Source organism: Symphalangus syndactylus, chromosome 18 (genome assembly GCF_028878055.3).
Source record: "Symphalangus syndactylus isolate Jambi chromosome 18, NHGRI_mSymSyn1-v2.1_pri, whole genome shotgun sequence".
In the NCBI taxonomy this organism is placed as follows: domain Eukaryota; kingdom Metazoa; phylum Chordata; class Mammalia; order Primates; family Hylobatidae; genus Symphalangus; species Symphalangus syndactylus.
This window is the reverse complement of record NC_072440.2, coordinates 67,754,654-67,773,758: the sequence shown is the minus strand read 5'-3', so window position 1 is coordinate 67,773,758 and position 19,105 is coordinate 67,754,654. Positions and strand designations below refer to the sequence as shown.

Sequence of the window (19,105 nt, the reverse complement as noted above, 5' to 3'; positions counted from 1 at the left end):
GTGTGTCTATAGCTTCCAGGCAGTTTTTCAGCAAGACTGTAAGCCAGATGCAAAAGCAAACCTGAAGGATATGTCAAACTGCATTAAAAAAAAAAAAAAGAGGGAACATACTTTATAGGTTAAAGGAAATTTTTTTGAGATGTGGTAATTTACTGAGAATCCACTGACAAATGTGGTTAAGGGTCATTTCAGGACCAATAAGCTTTTGGATGAACAATTTAAAAATCCGTTAAGGGATATTTCTTCCCTTATCTCTATGTTTGCTTCATCGAATCATGTGGTTGCCCTGAAGGGGAAATAGGATTCATTTGTTGGTTTTTAAATTCCATTGCTTGGAAGGACGTGGACAGTCAAGGCCAATGTGATCCCTGTTTCAAACTTCTCTTTTTCTTTTCTTTTTTTTTTTTTTTTGAGACAGAGTTTCTCTCTTGTTTTGTCACCCAGGCTGGAGTGCAGTGGTGCGATCTCGGCTCACTGCAACTTCCGCCTCCCAGGTTCAAGTGATTCTCCTGCCTCAGCCTCCCAAGTAGCTGAGTGCCCGCCACCATGCCCAGCTAATTTTGTATTTTTAGTAGAGATGGGGTTTCACCATGTTGGCCATGGTCTTGAACTCCTGACCTCATGTGATCCACCCGTCTAGGCCTCCCACAGTGTTGGGATTACAGGCGTGAGCCACCATGCCCAGCCAACACTTCTCTTTTTCAAGCTGCAGGAGCTTACACATTGGGGGATTCTTTTTTTTTTTTTTTTTTTTTGACAGAGTCTGGCTCTATCATCCAGGCTGGAGTGCAGTGGTGTGATCTCGGCTTACTGCAACCTCCACCTCCCGGGTTCAAGCGATTCTTGTGCCTCAGCTTCCCGAGTAGCTGGGATTACAGGCGTATGCCACCAAACCTGGCTAATTTTTGTATTTTTAGTAGAGGCACGGTTTCACCATGTTGGCCAGGCTGGTCTCAAACTCCTGACCTGAAGTGATCCGCCTGCCTCGGCCTCCCAAAGTGCTGGGATTACAGGTAAGAGCCACCGTGCCCCGCTCATATTGGGGAATTCTAAATATAATCAGTCCTGTCTCTTTAATGTATCCACGCCACAGTTTTGTGAAATACATGGTCAATCTTAATTCTGCTTTGTGGATAGAGAGAAATGAATTGTTGAATGGAAGAGTGTCTTAGCTAGGAAGAACTGCAAGACAGGAAGGTCATCATCATCTCTCAGGGCTAGACCCAGGCCGGTGGGGATTCAGGAGCCTTTATAATAGATGGTTTGATTAAGAACCCTCTTATTCTGCCCCCACATCAATGGGTATATAGATTAGTATCACTCAATGGGTATATAGATAAATATTACCAAATATATAGAGTCAGAGAGATTATGATAAAATATCATAATCAAAACAGGAAAAAACAAAGTATTTAGGAACCGCATTCAGAAGTTTCAATCAGGCCAGGTGCAGTGGCTCATGCCTGTAATCCCAGCACTTTGGGAGGCTGAGATGGATCACTGGAGGTCAGGAGTTCAAGACTAGCCTAGCCAACATGGTGAAACCCCGTCTCTACTAAAAATATGAAAAATTAGCCAGGTGTTGTGGCACATGCCTGTAATCCCACCTACTCGGGAGGCTAAGGCAGGAGAATTGCTTGAACTCAGGAGGTGCAGCTTGCAGTGAATTGAGATCGCACCACTGCACTCCAGCCTGGGCGACAGAGCGAGACTCTACTCCGTCTCAAAAAAAAAAAAAAAAAAAAAAAAAAAAAAAAAAAGAAGTTTCAGTCACTATGGTTTGCATGATAAGAAATAGTTTATGAATACAAGTATTTTTTTCATCCACCATCTGCAGTATTATTTACAGAAGAAACTGAGGTTATAAACCTTCCTGTAAATGCTTCCTGCAGACATCTACTTGCAGGCCCACGGGTAAAAAGTTTGCATTTATACTTTTTAATGAATAGTCTCTTTAGGGTTTAATTAGTCATTGTGTCTATGCATGAATCATTCATAATCTGGTCTTGCCACCAGCATATGGCAATTAAAGTCAGATGAATAGAAGTAATATTCTCAAGCAAAATGAACTGTACTCTTCGGCCAATTATCATTGGTTGGCAACATGTTTTATAGAGATAAAAGTTGATTGGCAGCTGTTACAAGTTTTGGTTTGTCTTGTCTCTTGGGGAGAAAGTGAACCCTATGAAAAGCACAAGCCTCCGATCTTCCACACCAGCACTGTGAGGGCCACAGTCTCTAATACTCCCCTGCCAGCTTAACAATGGGGAGGTGGTCTGAGCTCATGTGAGTAATGTGAATAATCACTGCCATGTGTGCCTACTGTGTGCCTGGCGTGTTTACATGCATTATGGGTCATCTTCCAAGTGACTTGTCCACAATCACTGAGTTAGTAAATGGCAGAGCCTGGATTTTAATCCAAGACTATCTGATTCCAGGTTTTCTGCTCCATCCAGTCCACCACATTGTCTCAAAACTGAAGATAAGAGTAAATTATGTTGTAGTTCAGCTAAAAGGTTGACTTGAAAAAGGATTTAGGAGCCAGGTCCGGTGGCTCACGCCTGTAATCCCAACACTTTGGGAGGCTGAGGTGGGCAGATCACTTGAGGTCAGGAGTTCAAGACCAGCCTGGTCAACATGGCGAAAACCCATCTCTACTAAAAATACAAAAATTAGCCAGGTGTGGTGGCAGATGCCTGTAATCCCAGCTACTCAGGAGGCTGAGGCAGGAGAATCACTTGAACCCAGGAGGTGGAGGTTGCAGTGAGCTGAGATCACACCACTGCACTCCAGCCTGGGAAAAAAGAGGATTTAAGGCTGGGTACACTGGTTCACACCAGTAATCCCAGCACTTTGGGAGGCTGAGGCTGGATGATTGCTTGAGGACAGGAGTTCAAGACCAACCTGGGCAACAAACATCTCTACAAAAAAACTAGGCTGTGCACGGTGACTCATGCCTGTAATCCCAACACTTTGGGAGGCCAAGGTGGGAGGATCACTTGAGCTTATGAGTTCAAGACCAGCCTGGGCAACATGGCAAAACCCCATCTCTGCAAAAAAAATACAAAAATTAACCAGGCATGGTGATATGCTCCTATAGTCCCGGAGCCAGACCTTGTCTCAAAAAAAAAAAAAAATTAAAAAATTAGACCCACGTGGTGGTGCACACCTATAGTGCTAGTCGTTTGGGAGGCTGAGCCCAGGAGTTTGAGGCTGCAGTGAGCTGTGGTTGCACCACTGCACTCCAGTCTGGACTACAGAATAAGATCCTATCTCTAAGAAAAAGTGGTTTAAGTTGTACACCCATGTTCATACAGCATTATTCACAGTCGCCCAAAGGTGGATGCAACCCAAGTGTTCATTTATGATGAATGGATAAACAAAATGTGGTATATCCATCCATACACTGGAATATTATTCAGCTTTTAAAAGGAAGGAAATTCTGACACATGCCATAACATGGACATCCCTTCTATCTCATTCTTAAAATTATTAAGCAAGCACTTAAAAATTACTTCAGGCCAGGCATGGTGGCTCACGCCTATAATCCAAGCACTTTGGGAGGCCAAGGCAGGAAGATCACTTGAGCCCAGGAGTTCAAGACCATCCTGGGCAACACAGTGAGATCTGGTCTCTAAAAAAATTTTTTTAATAATTTAAAAAATAAATAAAATTATCTTATTCTCTCCTCCTCTATTCAATTTTATTTGCATTTTTTTTTTTTTTTTTTGAGATGGAGTCTCACTCTGTCACCTAGGCTGGAGTGCAGTGGCACGATCTCGACTCATTGCAACCTCCACCTCCTGGTATATTCAAGTGATTCTCCTGCCTCAGCATCCCGAGTAGCTGGGATTACAGGCGCCTGCCACCATGTCCGGCTAATTTTTGTATTTTTAGTAGAGACAGGGTTTCACCATGTTGGTCAGGCTGGTCTTGAACTCCTGACCTCGAGTGATCCGCCCTCCTCAGCCTCCCAAAGTGCTGGGATTACAGGCGTGAGCCACCACGCCCACCCTGTACCTTCTTTTTTTAATGAAGGAGATTATAATATGAATATTTGATATATTATAATCTACTTTAAGTTATTAATTTGCTACTTCCCAAACAATTTAAGAAGCTAACAACAGTTAAATATCTTCCAGGAGGCTGAGGTGGAAGGATCACCTAAGCCCAGGAGGTGGAAGTTGCAGTGAGCTGAGATTGCATCACTGCACTCCAGCCTGGGCAACACAGTGAGACTGTCTCAAAAAAAAAAAAAATTCCCCTTACTTTTTGTATTATTGTTATTTTATATTTTACTCATACATGTATACATTCCACAAAGCATTATAATTATTATTGTTTAAGCAATCAATATTTATACAACTACTTTTTTTTCTTTTGTATATATAACTACTTTTTTTTTTTTGAGACAGAGTCTCGCTCTGTCACCCAGGCTGGAGTGCAGTGGCACAATCTCCGCTCACTGCAACCTCCACCTCCCAGTTCAAGTGAATTCCCCTGCCTCAGCCTCCGAAGTAGCTGGAACTATAGGTACACACCACTGCACCCAGGTGATGTTTTAAATTTTTTTGTAGAGATGGGATCTCATCATCTTCCCAGGCTGGTCTTGAGCTCCTGAGCTCAAGTGATCCTCCTGCCTCAGCCTCCCAAAGTGCTGGGGTTACAGGTGTAAGCCACTGGGCCTGACCTAAGATTTTCTATCTTTGGTCTTCAGGGCTTTGACTATGATGTGTGTAGGTAAGATTTTGTTTTGTTTCTCCTTCTTGGGGCTCACTGAGCTTCTTGAATCTGTGGGTTAATGTCTTTCACCATATTTCGGAAAATTCATCACCGTTATTTCGTCCACAGCTGCTTCTGAACCTGTTCTCTCTTCTCTCTTCCTCTTATGGGACACGAATTACATGTATATTAGACTTTTTGAACCACATGTCTTTATGCACTCTTCTATCTTTTCCATTCTTTTTATCCATTCTGCCGTTAAACCTATCCCATGCATTTTTTTTTTTTTTTTTTGAGACGGAGTTTCACTCTTATTGCCCAGGCTGGAGTGCAATGGTACGATCTCAGCTCACCACAACCTCCACCTCCCAGGTTCAAGCAATTCTCCTGCCTCAGCCTCCCAAGTAGCTGGAATTACAGGCATGCACCACCACGCCCGGCTAATTTTGTATTTTTAGTAGAGATGGGGTTTCTCCATGTTGGTCAGGCAGGTCTCAAACTCCCAACCTCAGGTGATCCACCTGCCTTGGCCTCCCAAAGTGCTGAGATTACAGGCACGAGCCACCCCGCCTGGCCTCCAGTGCATTCTTAACTTCAGATATGTTTTTAAATCTTGGAATGTCTATTTGATTATTTGTATAAATTTCCAATTCTGTTGAAATGCTCCATGTATTCATCCATTTTGTCCTTTATCTTTCCTTTTTTAAAAACTTATTAATCATAATTATTTTCAAGTTGGCTCCTTGCCAATCAAGCTGCTTTGAACACCCTAGATATGCCAAGTGGTTTTTCTCACTGGTTCTTGACATTTCAGCCATATGTATTTTTTAAAGTTTACATTTCTCTTCTGTAGCATTTTCTCTGATTGCCCTAACTGCCATGGGTTTCATACAGGGAGGGCATTGAGTCTTTGAGAACTTCCTAGGATCTAGGAGGACAGTCACACAAAGCCCTGGCTTTATATGGATATAGCTGCTTGGTGACTGCTGAGGGAAATGCTGATCTCCTGGGCTGGATCCACCTCACTGAGGGCCCCCTGGTTAACCAAGGACACAAGGATGATGATCAGGGTTGAATTTGTTTTTCTTGTTTTTACTCCTTATTAATCTCAAGTTTTAGAACATTGTAAACATAAATATATTTACAAGGGAAATAACTTTGATATTAAACTCTACTACCCTATGTTATTTTAAATTATCTTCTATTCTTTGTTAATATATGTGCTTTAGGTAAGAACCATTGGGTTTAATTTTTTTAATTATTTATTTATTTATTTATTTATTTATTTATTTTGAAACAGAGTCTTACTCTGTCGCCCAGGCTGGAGTGCAGTGATGCGATCTCAGTTTACTGCAACCTCCACCTCCCAGGTTCAAGAGATTTTCATGTCTCAGCCTCCCGAGTAGCTGGGATTACAGGCGCATGCCACCAAGCCCAGCTAATTTTTATATTTTTAGTAGAGACAGGGGGTTTCACCATGTTGACCAGGCTGGTCTCAAACTCCTGACCTCAAGTGATCCACCCACCTCAGCCTCCCAAAGTGCTGGGATTACAGGCATGAGCCACGGCACCCAGCCAAAATTTGTTTTTGTTGTAGCAAAATACACATATCATAATGTTTACCATGTTAACCACTTTTAAGTGTAATGTTCAGTGGCATTAAATATATTGTTGTTGTTGTGCATCCATGACCACCAATAATCCACCTATCCATCTCCCGAACTCCTTTCATTTTCCAAAACTCTTGACCCATGAAACAGTAACTCCCCATTCCTCACTCCCTTTAGCCCCTGGCTCCCACCATTCTACTTTCTGTCTGGATTTGACTATTCTAGGTACCTCATATAAGTGGAATCATATGGTATTTGTCTTTTTGTGACTGATCTATTTCCCTTAGCATAATGTCTTCCAGGTTTTTCCATGCTGTAGCATGTGATAGAATTTCCTTCCTTTTTAAGGCTAACCAATATTCCATTGTATGGATAGACCACATTTTGTGTCTTCCGTGTTTTAGCTATTGTGAACAATGCTGCTATGTTTATTTATTATTATTTTTTTTTGAGACAGAGTCTCCGCCCTGTCACCCAGGCTGGAGTGCAGTGGCGCAATCTTGGCTCACTGCAAACTCCGCCTCCTGGGTTCAAGCGATTCTCCTGCCTCAGCCTCTCGAGTAGCTCGGATTACAGGCACGTGCTGCCACACCCAGTTAATTTTTTGCATCTTTAGTAGAGACGGGGTTTCACCATGTTGGCCAGGCTGGTCTCAAACTCCTGACCTCGCGATCAGCCCACCTCGGCCTCCCAAAGTGCTGGGATTATAATCGTGAGCCACCACACCTGGCCCTATTTATTTATTTTTATTTAATTAATTTTTTTTTTTAGACAGGATCTCACCCAGGCTGGAGTGCAGTGGCACAATCAAGGCTCACTGCAGCCTTAACCACCCAGGTTCAGGTGATCCTCCCACCTCAGCCTCCTGGGTAACTAGGACTACAGGCGCCAGCCACCATGCCTGGCTAATTTTTGTATTTTTTGTAGAGAGATGGGGTTTTGCCATGTTGCTCAGGCTGGTCTCAAACTCCTGAGCTCAAGCAATCCACCCACTTTGGTCTCCCAAAGTGCTAGGATTACAGGTATGAGCCACCATGTCCAGCCAATGCTGCTATGGATATTGGTGTACACATATCTCTTTGAGACCCTGGTGTATGCCCGGAAGTGGAATTGCTGGGTCATAATAATAATCCTATTTTTAATATTTTGAGGAACCTCCACACTATTTTCCACAGGAGCTGCTGCACCATTTTATATTCCCACCAACGCTGAGTTTTAAATTCTCCACATCCTTGCCAACACTTGTTATTTTCAGTTTTTTAGATGGTAGCCATCCTAGTGGGTGTAAGGTGGTATCTCATTGTGCTTTTGATTTGCATTTTCCTAATGATTAATGAAGCCAAGCATCTTTTCATGTACATATTGGCCATTTGTATATCTTCTTTGGATAAATGTCTACTCAAGTCCTTTGCCCATTTTTTAATCGGATTGGGTTTTCTGTTGTTGAGTTTTAGGAGTTCTGTATTCTGAATATTAATCCCTTACCATATATATGATTTGCAAACATTTTCTCACATTCTGTGGATTTTTTTTACTCTGTTGTTGGTGTCCTTGGAGGCATAAATTTTTTAATTTTCACGAAGTCCATTTTGTCTATTTTTGTTGTTGTCTGTACCTTTGGTGTCATACCCAAGAAATGTTTGCCAATTCCAATGTTGTGAAACTTTTGCACTAAGGTTTTGCTTATAACTGTTTTATAGTTTCAGCTCTTACATTTCAGTCTTTGATTGATTTGAGTTAATTTCTGTATATGGTGTTAGGTGAAGGTTTGATTTCATTCTTCAGTATGTGGATACACACTTTTCACAGCACCATTTGTTGAAAAGACTACTGAGTGGTCTTGGCACACTTGTCAGAAGTCATTTGATCAGCTGGGCATGGTGGCTCACACCTGTAATCCCAGCACTTTGGGAGGCCAAGGCAGGCATATCACCTGAGGTCAGGAGTTCGAGACCTGCCTGGCCAACATGGTGAAACCTTGTCTGTACTAAAAAATACAAACTTATAGCTGGGCATGGTGGCACACGTCTGTAGTCCCAGCTACTCGAGAGGCTGAGGTGGAACAATCACTTGAACCCGGGAGGCGGAGGCTGCAGTGAGTCGAGACTGTGCCATTGCACTCCAGCCTGGGTGACAGAGCGAGACTCTGTCTAAAAAAAAAAAAAAAAAAAGAAATTATTTGACTATATATGCAAAGGTTTCCTTCCTTCCTTCCTTCCTTCCTTCCTTCCTTCCTTCCTTCCTTCCTTCCTTCCTTCCTTTCTCTTTTGAGATAGGGTCTCACTGTGTTGCCCAGGCTGAAGTGCAGTGGCACAATCTCAGCTCACTGCAGCCTCTGCCTCCGCCTCCCAAGTAGCTGGGACTACAGGCGCCCACAACCACACCCAGCTAATTTTTGTATTTTTAGTAGAGATGGGGTCTCACCATGTCTTGGTCTTCGAGACCAAGATGGTCTCGAAGAACCCCTGGCCCCAAGTGATCTGCCTGGCTTGGCCTCCCAAAGTGCTGGGATTATAGGCGTGAGCCGCCGTGCCCGGCCTGCAAGGGTTTGTTTCTGAAGAGCCATTGGAGTTTTAGGGCTGAAAGATACTGCAGGCAGTAGTTAATTCAATGCCTTCTTATTACAGATGAGGAAATTGAGGCCCAAAGACAAAGGGCAACTTGCCCTGGGTTTCGTAGTGACGGAGCTGAAAGTACAACCTGGGCCTGACTCCACATCTGATGCTTTTAAAAGCTAGTTGTTAGTTTGCTTTGCTCTTAGAAGAGTGTTATGTCAGTTACTATTTTGATAGAAGTGGCAAATGCCTTTTTCGTTCTGCAGAAAATGTATGTGGCTTACCCATTCTCTTCACCACTCCTGTGGAGCAGTCCGTCACTGGCAGCTCCTGTATTTTGAAGCATTACTGTGGCGAGAATAGGCCACCTGTTTTGTGGGTTCCTATTTTCCCTGACATCTAGTTTGCAGAGTTTGAAAGGGTCCTGAATGTAGCTATGTAATAATCTAATACAGAATGCCTTCCCAGTGCACATTTGTCTTTATTGCCTACAGCAAGGAACTTGATCTTTGAGTTTTTTAGCAACCTAGAGCTTCTTTCCATCATGCCTACCAGTAAGACAGACCTGGGCTAGGCTGCCGTCCCAAGGGTTGTCTTGGCAGAGGCTGGGTTGGAGGTGAGAATAGGGGCAATGGGGAATATGAATTAGACAAAATTCCAAAGCGGATTTAAAATTATGCCATTCTTAGTATTTCCTGGCTAGGTTTGCTCATTCAAGAGCTATTAAGCCCCTCTTAGTGGTATTGTGGACACTTTGCTGGGAGCTGACAGGCCCCTCACAAAACCAGAAGGCAAGAACTCTTATAGATTTTCTGGAGGAGCTTAAGAGAGGAGGCAGGGACCCAGGGAAGAGGCTGCCTTGTGGGACCAGGGAGAAAGGAGGAGGGCTGGGTCCAGGCCTCCCGAAGTGTCAGAAGGAAATGGTGAGCCAAGGAAGCACTGGTGGAACCTGGGGCAGGCTGGTTGTGAGGGAGGAGGAAGGGATGAGCCATGGACATCTTCTGTCTTCAGAGAACACCTGAGAGAGCAAAGCACAGCTGGGCTGGGTGGGCAGACGGGGGATTTGCTTTAGATTTGACAGCAACATTGGTGATACAGGTGGCATTCCAGGCAGGTTGGGGGTGGTTTACTCGTTGTCAGCAGCAATGGAAGTCACAGTCTGCCTGCCAGAATGAGCATGTGTAGTGGCAAGGTCAAAGAGCAGGGCCGGAGCCTTGGGGCAGAAGGTAGAAGACAACCTGGGGCAGTAGTGTCTTCCGGCCTTTGTGTGTGAGAATCAGTGGTATGTGTTCCAGTTCTTTGGCTTTTCCAGAACCCAGAAAAGAATGGAGTCACTGAACCGAGATTTAAAATCTTGCTGTGTGGCTTGGGTTGTTTGTGTTGGTTCCAAACCCTGAATCTTTTGGGGTCTTCAATTTGTGGGCAGGTCAGTGGAAATTCTAAGCTTTGTTTTAATGGTGTGTGTGTGTCTGTCTCTGTGTGAGTGCGTTTAGAAATTGGCTTCTCTGGGTTCGTCGCTGGTCTTCTGGAAGGTGGGGTTATAGACATGCTGGTGACTTCTGAATGCTTTATAAATTAGACTATTAATGGAGTTAAATCGAAGAAACCTTTTGTCATAAGACCTTCCAGGAATTCCATTCCAAATGAGGAAATGCATAAAGACTTGTCCACTTGGCAAACACTGGGTGTTTGGGAGATGATTGTGTACCCTGTCCCCACATTTAATACCTGTGACCATTGCAACAGGAAGCCCATGTAACCTGGTGCTCGTGAGTACTGATTTGTTTCTTGTCATTGAGTTTTGACAGTATGCTACTTAAAAAAAAAGAGAAGAAAGAAAAATAAGCTCTTGGAAGTAATTTTCAAGTAGATGTAGTGGTTTTGTTTATTTTTTTAAGGTACCATATGTGGAATGTGCTTCCTTTCTTTGATGTGAAATCTGAAGGAGCCCTTGCCTCCTGCCTAGCACATTTCCTAAATGATAAATGCCCACTCCTGTTCCACCTATGCCCTTCATGAATGTTTTGGCTCCATGATCTTTTTGTAGCAGCCGTGGTCAGTGAATGTTTGAGCAGAGTCCTCTATGCCTGCTTGGGCAGCAATTATTAACCTCAACTTGAATGCATTCTAATCGATCTTTCTCCTTCAAAGTGGGAGCTCACCAAATGGTAAAAATCAAGGTGTCTTTGGATTTGAATTAATGTGGCATTAAAAAGTTGTGGTTGCTTTATAAAGAATTAGACAGGGCTAGGGGCAGTAGCTTATACCTGTAATCTCAGTGCTTTGGGGAGGCTGAGACAGCAGAGTCACTTGAGGCCAGGAGTTTGAGAACAGCTTGGACAACACAGCAAGACCCCATTTCAACAACAACAACAAAAATCCTAGCTAGATATGGTGGTGCACACCTAGCTATTTAGGAGGCTGAGGCAGGAGGATCCCTTGAGCCCAGGAGTTCAAGGCTGCAGTGAGCTATGATCATGTCACTGAACTCCAGCCTGGGCGATAGAGCAAGACCCTGACTCTACATAAATAGAATGAATGAATAAATACATGACAGGAGTTTCCTGTTTAGTTCTGTGAAGGTAGGGTATCCTCATCTTGGACTCCAGAAAGGCCTGAGGGAGGCCATGAAGTAGGCAGAGCTGGGAACCAGAAGGAGCCCCACCCCACCCTCATGTTTCAGAGGAGAAACTGAGGCTCAGGTGGACTGGGTCATGTTGCTGGTATGTGGCAGAAGCCAAGTCAGAATCAATGACCCCCCAGGGACTTTCCTGGCTGGGGAGGAGGAGGCGTGGGAGGGATTTGAATAGAATATGGAAGTGGTTCTGCGAGATGTCATCAGGCTCTAGCAGTCCCGGCTGTTGGTTGGTGCTGGGAGAGGGAATTGGATTCTAAGTGGGGATGAGACCGCATCTCCCCTAGTTCCCGAGATAGACTCGCCTGTAACTGGATCACTCCTTGCAACCTCAGGTAGCGTGTGACTGGAGAAATGAGGGCTGGAGCCATGGACTATCCAAGGGCCCCTCCCCTGCTGGGTCCAGGCAAAGGGCTGGCCCTCTCCAGCCTCGATTGGGGCGCGATAGCGCCCTTAGTGTCGTGTCGGGTTCCAGGTCATGCTCGGGCATTTTAAGAGGCTGAGGTGCGCCTTCCGCTGCCCGCCTGCGTCCCGCCACGGAGAGCTCGCCTTTATCTAGCCCTCTGGGCGAGAGAAGAAGGCTAATCCCGGCTTGGGACAGGGCTGGCTCAGGCGCGCCAGATCCTCCGGGGACCGATCGGTGGCCTCGCGCGGCTCTCATCGCTCTCAGAGCAGTGCTCCAGGGGGCGGAGGGAGCCTCCTCGGGCGATGGGGAGGAGGCTGGAGGAATGAGAACGCAGCGCGGCGCGCCCTTGCAGCGCTCAGGCTGACGGGCGGGCGGGCGGAGCGGGCGCACGGCTCGTCTCGGTCCGGCTGCTCTCTGAGCGCGCGGGCTGGACGCTGTCCGCGGTGCTGAAGCGGCGCCCGCGGCAGGGAGGCGGACCCGGAGACGCCGGGCAGCACACACCCAATCCCGGGACCGCCCTGCTTCTCCCAGGCTCGAAGAGGCGGTGGCAGCCGGCACTGCACCCAGATGGACTGAGAGCGTGGCGGCGGGAAGGCGGCGGCGGCGGCGGCAGCAGCAGCAGCTGCAAGAGCCCTCGCAGCCTCGGGGCAGGACCCACGTCCACACCCGAGAGCCCCTCTCTGGGGTGAGTCAGGGCGGGCGGAACAGGGATGGGGTGGACGGGTCCTGGGGCATGGGATCTCTTGGGCTTTAACATTTCCCTTCCGTGTTGTAAATTTCTTCCAGCCCAGATCTTGAGCAGCTTTCAGGGCTGAGGGCTCAGAGCTCTGCCTCCTCACTTTCCCAGTCCTGGGATAGAGGGCAGGCCCCTCTGCCCTCACAAGCCAGGGGACAAAGGGTTTAGCCAGAAGCCAGACAGTCACAAGGCATGTCCTCCTCTCCACCTTGGGTGCAGCCCCCAACAAGGTACCAGGAAAAGCTGTTTGCCCAGGCTGATGCCACAGAGGGGACAGCTTCCCGTCTCTGGTCTCTGTTCAGAGGCCTGGCCCCGAGCAACCTAGCCGCTGGAATTCAGCCCAGACAGAGGCCAGCCATCTTTTAGCAGGGGAAGGCAAGCTTCAGCCTTCACTGGGGCTACAAGCGAGAAGTAGAGCCCTTTCCCTGCCTCCTTCCAGTCTCTGTAGGCACCTGAGCTGCCATGATCAGGGCTTCAGGGCGAGGGTCACTTCAGTGCACCTGGCTGTTATCAGTGAGCTGGACTCAGGCAGAGGAGCTCTGGAGTGGATACTGGGCAGGCACTGCCTGCCAGTGGGGTGTGTGTGTGTGTGTGTGTGTGTGTGTGTGTGGTGTTCTCAGCAAGCAAAAGGGATTTTAAACTCCAGTGGTGCCTGTCACAGGAAAAGCCCTTCTCCAGCCAGCCTGTGCCTCTGAGTAAGCAGTTCAGGGTCACGCTGGGCAACTACCCAGCCAGAGGAGCTTTGGGCTTCCTCAGCTCCTACAACTGCCCCCCTTCTGCCTTGAGCCATCTACTGAAGGGGGAGATGTGTTTAAACTTGATGGGTCACCTCTGCCTTCGATCCTACCAGCATTCGGTTCCCATCTCCATCACCTGGCAAGGTCAGACAGATAGATGTCTTAACTCCTAGAACTGGATGGGTGGGCTTCTGGGGGACTTTACTGCCTAGGCAAAGGGCATTTGGTGTGCTGGGGAGGAGAGGGAGTGGAGAGGGGAGGTGGAATTAGTGGGACCATCCTCCAGGGCCCTGGAGATGTCTAGTTGTGCTAGATTCCAAGCCGTGCGAGACGCCTGTTCTAACCCAATGGATGTAAATGAAGCTTCTGAATCTCGACAGGTTCATTGCTGGAGGACTGAGGTCTGTGTTTTGTTCTGTCTGTCTAGCTTAAGCTGTGCGCATCAGAAATGACTCTGGTGGGCAGCTTCCTTGGATCATTGGATGCCTGATGGTGCCGATGAAATGAAAGAGGAGGGGGGAAGATGTGTGAGATGATGTGCTGGTTTTAGGGTCAGTGTGAGCTGCAGTGGTGCTGCAGTGCTGATGGAAATGCATGCCAAGAATGTGTTAGCATTACTTGCATAAAGCAGATCACTTGGTACCCAGGTACCATTTGTTTCTCACCAATGTTCTGTAGAGAGGGAAGGTCATAAGGGAAAAGTGTAATAACTGCACATCTGACATATACTTGATTTACATTATTCTTGACCACTTTTTTCCACCCAAAAGTATTTTTTAACTACCATATAAACACTTTATATTTTGGCCAGATGAATGAACCTCTTTAGAGAATGGTTGTCTGGAAGGATGGCTGACTCATGACGGTACTTTGACATTCTTGTTGACTTGTTTCATAAAAATATGAAGTCCAGAAGCATAATGGCAGGGCAACTAAGCAGTAGGACATCGGTTTTGTTTTGGGAAAATTGTGTATTTGAGCCTTGCATGTTATTTGTTTTGAAAATTACATTTATAGCCAAAAAAGTTTTCCACTGATTGAGATTGATATATATATATATATATATTTAACCCATAGTCTGAGCAACTTAAAACCTCCTCAATAATTAAAGTAGGATCAAGTTCTCTTCTGTAACTGAGGAAGATACTATTTGAGGGTTGACCCTGGGTGATTGATACACAGTCCTAGATCCAGCTCACAGTCTCTGTTCAGAAGTTCTGACTGGCTTGTATCACATGCAAGCCTGCATTTATGCACAGTTATAAAACGTGCATGAAAAATATGAACACTATTTCTGTCTGGATTTCTCAAGGCAGCAAACAAAGATGTAGTGATGACTATTTGTCAATAGAACACGTTTCATTTTGGTGAAAGCAATTGATCTTGTGTTCCTGGTAGAATAGTTAAATAAATGTTAGAGATGGTGGCAATAGCTGTGTGATGTAAATGAGTGAAAAGAGATCCAGCTTTGCAGATTGAGAGACCTGAGTTTGAATCCTGATTTTAACCTATTATTAATTGTATGCCATGATTTAACCTCTATAAGCCTCTGTTTTATCATCTGTAAAACGGAGAAAATAATATCTGGCTGGTTTGCACAGGATTGGCATGTGGGTGCTCAATGTTATTCTAAATATTTCTTACCATTATCTACCTCCACTGGTTATTAAAGGAACATGAGTGTGTTTAGCTAAAATTACCTCAAATTTGTGTTTATGTTCAAACTGTGAAGGCCATGAACTTGGGGTGGCCTAGGCCTGCTGGAGGTGGTGTTCCCAAGGTAGGGACTTTTCTTGGGTCTGTTGTCATCCAGGAACATTGGCTCGTCAACCCTGGAGCTTGGGTAAAAGGACAAAGGAACTGTTCCCTCCGGGAGAATGGAGCCTAGATGCCAAAGGCCGTGTGGAGTCTCTTCAGAGAAACCCCTTCCAAGAAAGGCTTTGTGGCAAGGGAGGTTTTGTTACATGGAGAGACTTCTCTGTCCTGAAATTCTTTCTGATACTGGGTTTCCTCCAACGATATGTGTCTCTTCCTTCTTCTGGCCTGTATGCCCTATGGTAATAGCAGCTAAAATGGGAAGGTGCTTGTTTCAGGCCAGGCTTTCCTGCAGTAACTCAGTCATCATCATGACCCTGTGAGAGGAGAACTATTGCCATCCTTATTATACAAATGAAGAGACTGAGGCTCAGACAGGTCACAGTGCCCAAGGTCTGACTCTGGCCCTGCCTTTACAGCATGAGGAGAGGATCTCACAGATGAGCTGATGACACAGAAAGGAGGGGCAGCAGAGCCGGAGTCACCCCAGTCTCCAGGCGCACAATCCAGTGCTCTCTCCTCACACTGGGGTGAGAGCGCCCCATTGCTTGGTGGCAAGAGGAGGAAGAATAAGCCGGGGTTAGGGCCAGCCAGGCAGAATCGCAATGGGGAGGAGCTGGTGTCAGGTACCTTGCCTTCCTGGCCTGCCACATCATCCTGTCTCCAGGATGGGGCTTGTGATCTCAGCAGCTGGGGCAGCAGCCGCAGCAGTAAACAGAGCTAGAAGGTGGAGCAGAGCCCTTGGAAATCAACTAGGCCAACCTCTCATGATATGAATGAAGAGCTTGAGGCCCAGAGAGGAAATGACTCATCCATGGAGTTGTTGGGGGGAGGAGAGAGATCTTTATTCCACTGCCCTGGACAGGAACGCCTCCTAATGGACTGCTTCTCAGTGCCTCTGTGGGAAGCCTGGGTGTTGCTGGTGGCTCTGTCAGAAAGGGCTGCCCAAGTCCAGGGACCTCCATGGACCCTAGAGATACCACCGAGCCGGACAGCTCCTTTTTCTCCCTCCCCACCTAGCAGCTCCATCTGGCCCCTGCTGGCACAGGATTGCCATTCGCAGACTGCATTGATTTCCATTTCCCGGGTGATGAGATAATTTAAAGGTTATTCAGTTGAGTCTTTGCTTCCCTTGACTTGAGTCCTTTCTCCAAGAGCACCTGCTGCCAACAGCCTGAGTTCCAGGCATTGAAATAAAAAGATGCAATTGTTGCCCATAAACTTGAATTGTTTACGAGGCATGTGTGAACTTTTATAGCTGTTTTGCACACATACCCTGCCTCGATGGTTACTTAATGAGCGTACCCGTGAGATTGCTTTTTCCACTGAATGGCATTTCATGATGCTGAACCTCGCGCCATTCCTGCAGGTACGCTCCTTTTCCTAGGTTGCCATTTTCAGTTACGGGCCCCTCCTCTCCTACCTTGAACTCCAGCCCCTGCCCCCGCGAGACTCAAATCCTTCCTCTTCTTGCTGCCTGAGAAGCCATGCCCTGTTCATTTTCTACCACATTTTCTCTGAATTCTGTCGCTTCCCTCAAGCCATGCTGCCACTGCCCTGATTGGGCTCCTCATTACTGACTCTTTGCAATGCCCTTCAGCCGGGGTGCCTCCCTGCATGGGATCCCTTGTAGACTTGCCCCTATGTGTGCAAGCAGATAAATCAGGAACACAGATTCTGCTCTCGGCACTGCTTTCCTGCTGACCCTTCCCTGGCCCACTACCACCTCCAGGATGAAGGCAGATGCCTCAGCCTGGCCTGGAAGGGCTTTCTGCAGACTGGCCCAGCTCCCTGCCTCTCTCACACAGCAGCTGGGTCTGCTCTTCTCTCCCACATGGTACTCTTTCTCCCTGGACATGTCTCTTCCCTTTCCCACCTCCAGCTCTAGAGCTGCCTCCTCCAAGCCACCTTCCTTCCTCCCCTGAGCTTCCTGGGTTTTCTTTCTCTGCCTAAATCCAGAGCATGCTTGCTCAGTCAGCTATTCAAGGGACCGGCTGGGTCTTTTTTTTGTGGTGGTCTTTCTCTGTTGCCCAGGCTGGTGTCCAGTGATGCAGTCACAGTTTTACACTTCATTGTAGCCTCAACGTCCCAGGCCCAAGTGATCCTCCTGCCTTAGCCTCTTGAGTAGCTGGGACTACAGGCACAGGCCACCATGCCAAGCTAATTTATTTTTATGTTTTTTGTTGAGACAAGGTCTTGCTCTGTTGCCTAGGCTGGTCTGGAACTCCTGGGCTCAAGCGATCCTCCTGCCTCTTCCTCCCAAAGTGCTGGGATTACAGGTGTGAGCCACTATGCCCAGCCAGCCGAATTTTACTGCAGGCCAGGTACAGTGTGAGGCAGCAGTAATGCTAAAGCCAGTGTTGTGGGTTGAATTGTCATAAGCGAGGTATACACAGAAGACACAGGGAAGTCCCCTCAAAAGATATGTTAGGCTGGGCATGGTAGCTCACACCTATATTCCCAGCACTTTGGGAGGCCAAGGTGGGAGAATTACTTGAGCCCAGGAGTGCAGGGCCAGCCCAGGCAACATAGCAAGATCCTGTCTCTACAAAAAATGAAAATAAAAAATTAGCTGGATATAGTAGGGTGCCCCTGTAGTCCCAGCTACTCAGGACGATGAGGTGGGAGGAACACTTGAGCTAAGGAGGTGAGGGCTGTAGTAAGCCATGATCACCCCACTGCACTCTGGCCTAGGTGATAGAGTGAGACCCTGTCTCAAAAGAAAAACAAAAGATATGTTGAAATCCTAACCCCCTGTACCTGTGAACATGACTTTGTTTGGAAATAGGGTCTTTGCAGATGGAATCAAGTCAAGATATGAGGTCTTTTGGGTGATTCCTAATCTAATATCTCTGATGTCCTTATGAGAAGAGAGAATTGTGGACTTACGCTGGGCGCAGTGGATTACGTCTGTAATCCCAGCACTCTGGGAGGCTGAGGCAGGCCAATCACGAGGTCAGGAGATCGAGACCATCCTGGCTAACATGGTGAAACCCCGTCTCTACTAAAAATACAAAATATTAGCCAGGCGTGGTGGCGGGTGCCTGTAGTCCCAGCTATTTGGGAGGCTGAGGCAGGAGAATTGCTTGAACCCGGAAGGTGGAGGTTGCAGTGAGCTGAGATTGTGCCACTGCACTCCAGCCTGGGTGACAGAGCGAGACTCTGTCTCAGGAAAAAAAAAAATATGGACTTAGACACACACACAGAGGAGACCACCAGGTAAAGACACAGACAGAGAGGGGAAGGTTGTGTGAAGTCAGAGGCAGAGATTGGAATTATGCTGCCATGGCCAAGGAATGCCTGAGGCTACCAGGAGCTGGAAGAGGCAAGGAAGGATTCTCCCCTAGAGCCTTCACATGGAATGTGACCCTGCTGACACCTTGATTTTAGACATCTGGCCTCCAGAACGGCATACAGATGAATTTCTGTTGTTTTAGGCCACGACATTTTTGGCAGCCCTAGGAAACTAACACAGTGAGTAAGACTCCTTCCCAGCCCAGGTGCTGGCTATTTTTCGGGGAGACAGACTCTCCAGTGGAGCCTTATGAGTCAGTGTGGTGAGTACCGCGAGAAATCTAGAAGTGTGTGATGAAGACTCTGAGAAGGGCTCTCCACCAAGCAGCTTTCCAGCCCCTTGCTGGGGTGGCAACTGTCAAGGAAGTCTCCTTGTGGGAGGGAAGGCTCATGTTCAGAGATAAGCAGAAGTCCACCAGGGAGCGAAAGCCAGGCTATCTCAGGCCCTGTGAGTGAAGGCATGAGAGCGGGGAGCAGCCAGTGGAGCCAAGGCCTGGGACTGGGGAGTGCTGAGCCCCACAAGGCTTAGCTCCTAGTAGGCTGTGGTTTGCAAAGGACTTCGAACTTGAACTTGAACTTGCGTCTGTTCATGTCA

General features: G+C 46.9%; 1 protein-coding gene across 11 annotated transcripts in view; it reads left to right on the top strand.

Annotated features, from left to right (window-relative positions):
* The window catches only part of OSBP2 (oxysterol binding protein 2), a 215,049-nt gene that overhangs the window by 90,974 nt on the left and 104,970 nt on the right, over window positions 1–19,105 (top strand). Inside the window, exon 1 of one of the 11 annotated variants that reach the window (XM_055254041.2) lies at window positions 12,219–12,613. The exons of the other annotated variants lie outside the window; for them this stretch is intronic. The gene's annotated coding sequence lies outside the window, so the exon portion shown is untranslated. Of the gene's footprint in view, window positions 1–12,218; window positions 12,614–19,105 lie in introns of those variants that run through there. 11 annotated transcript variants of the gene reach the window in all.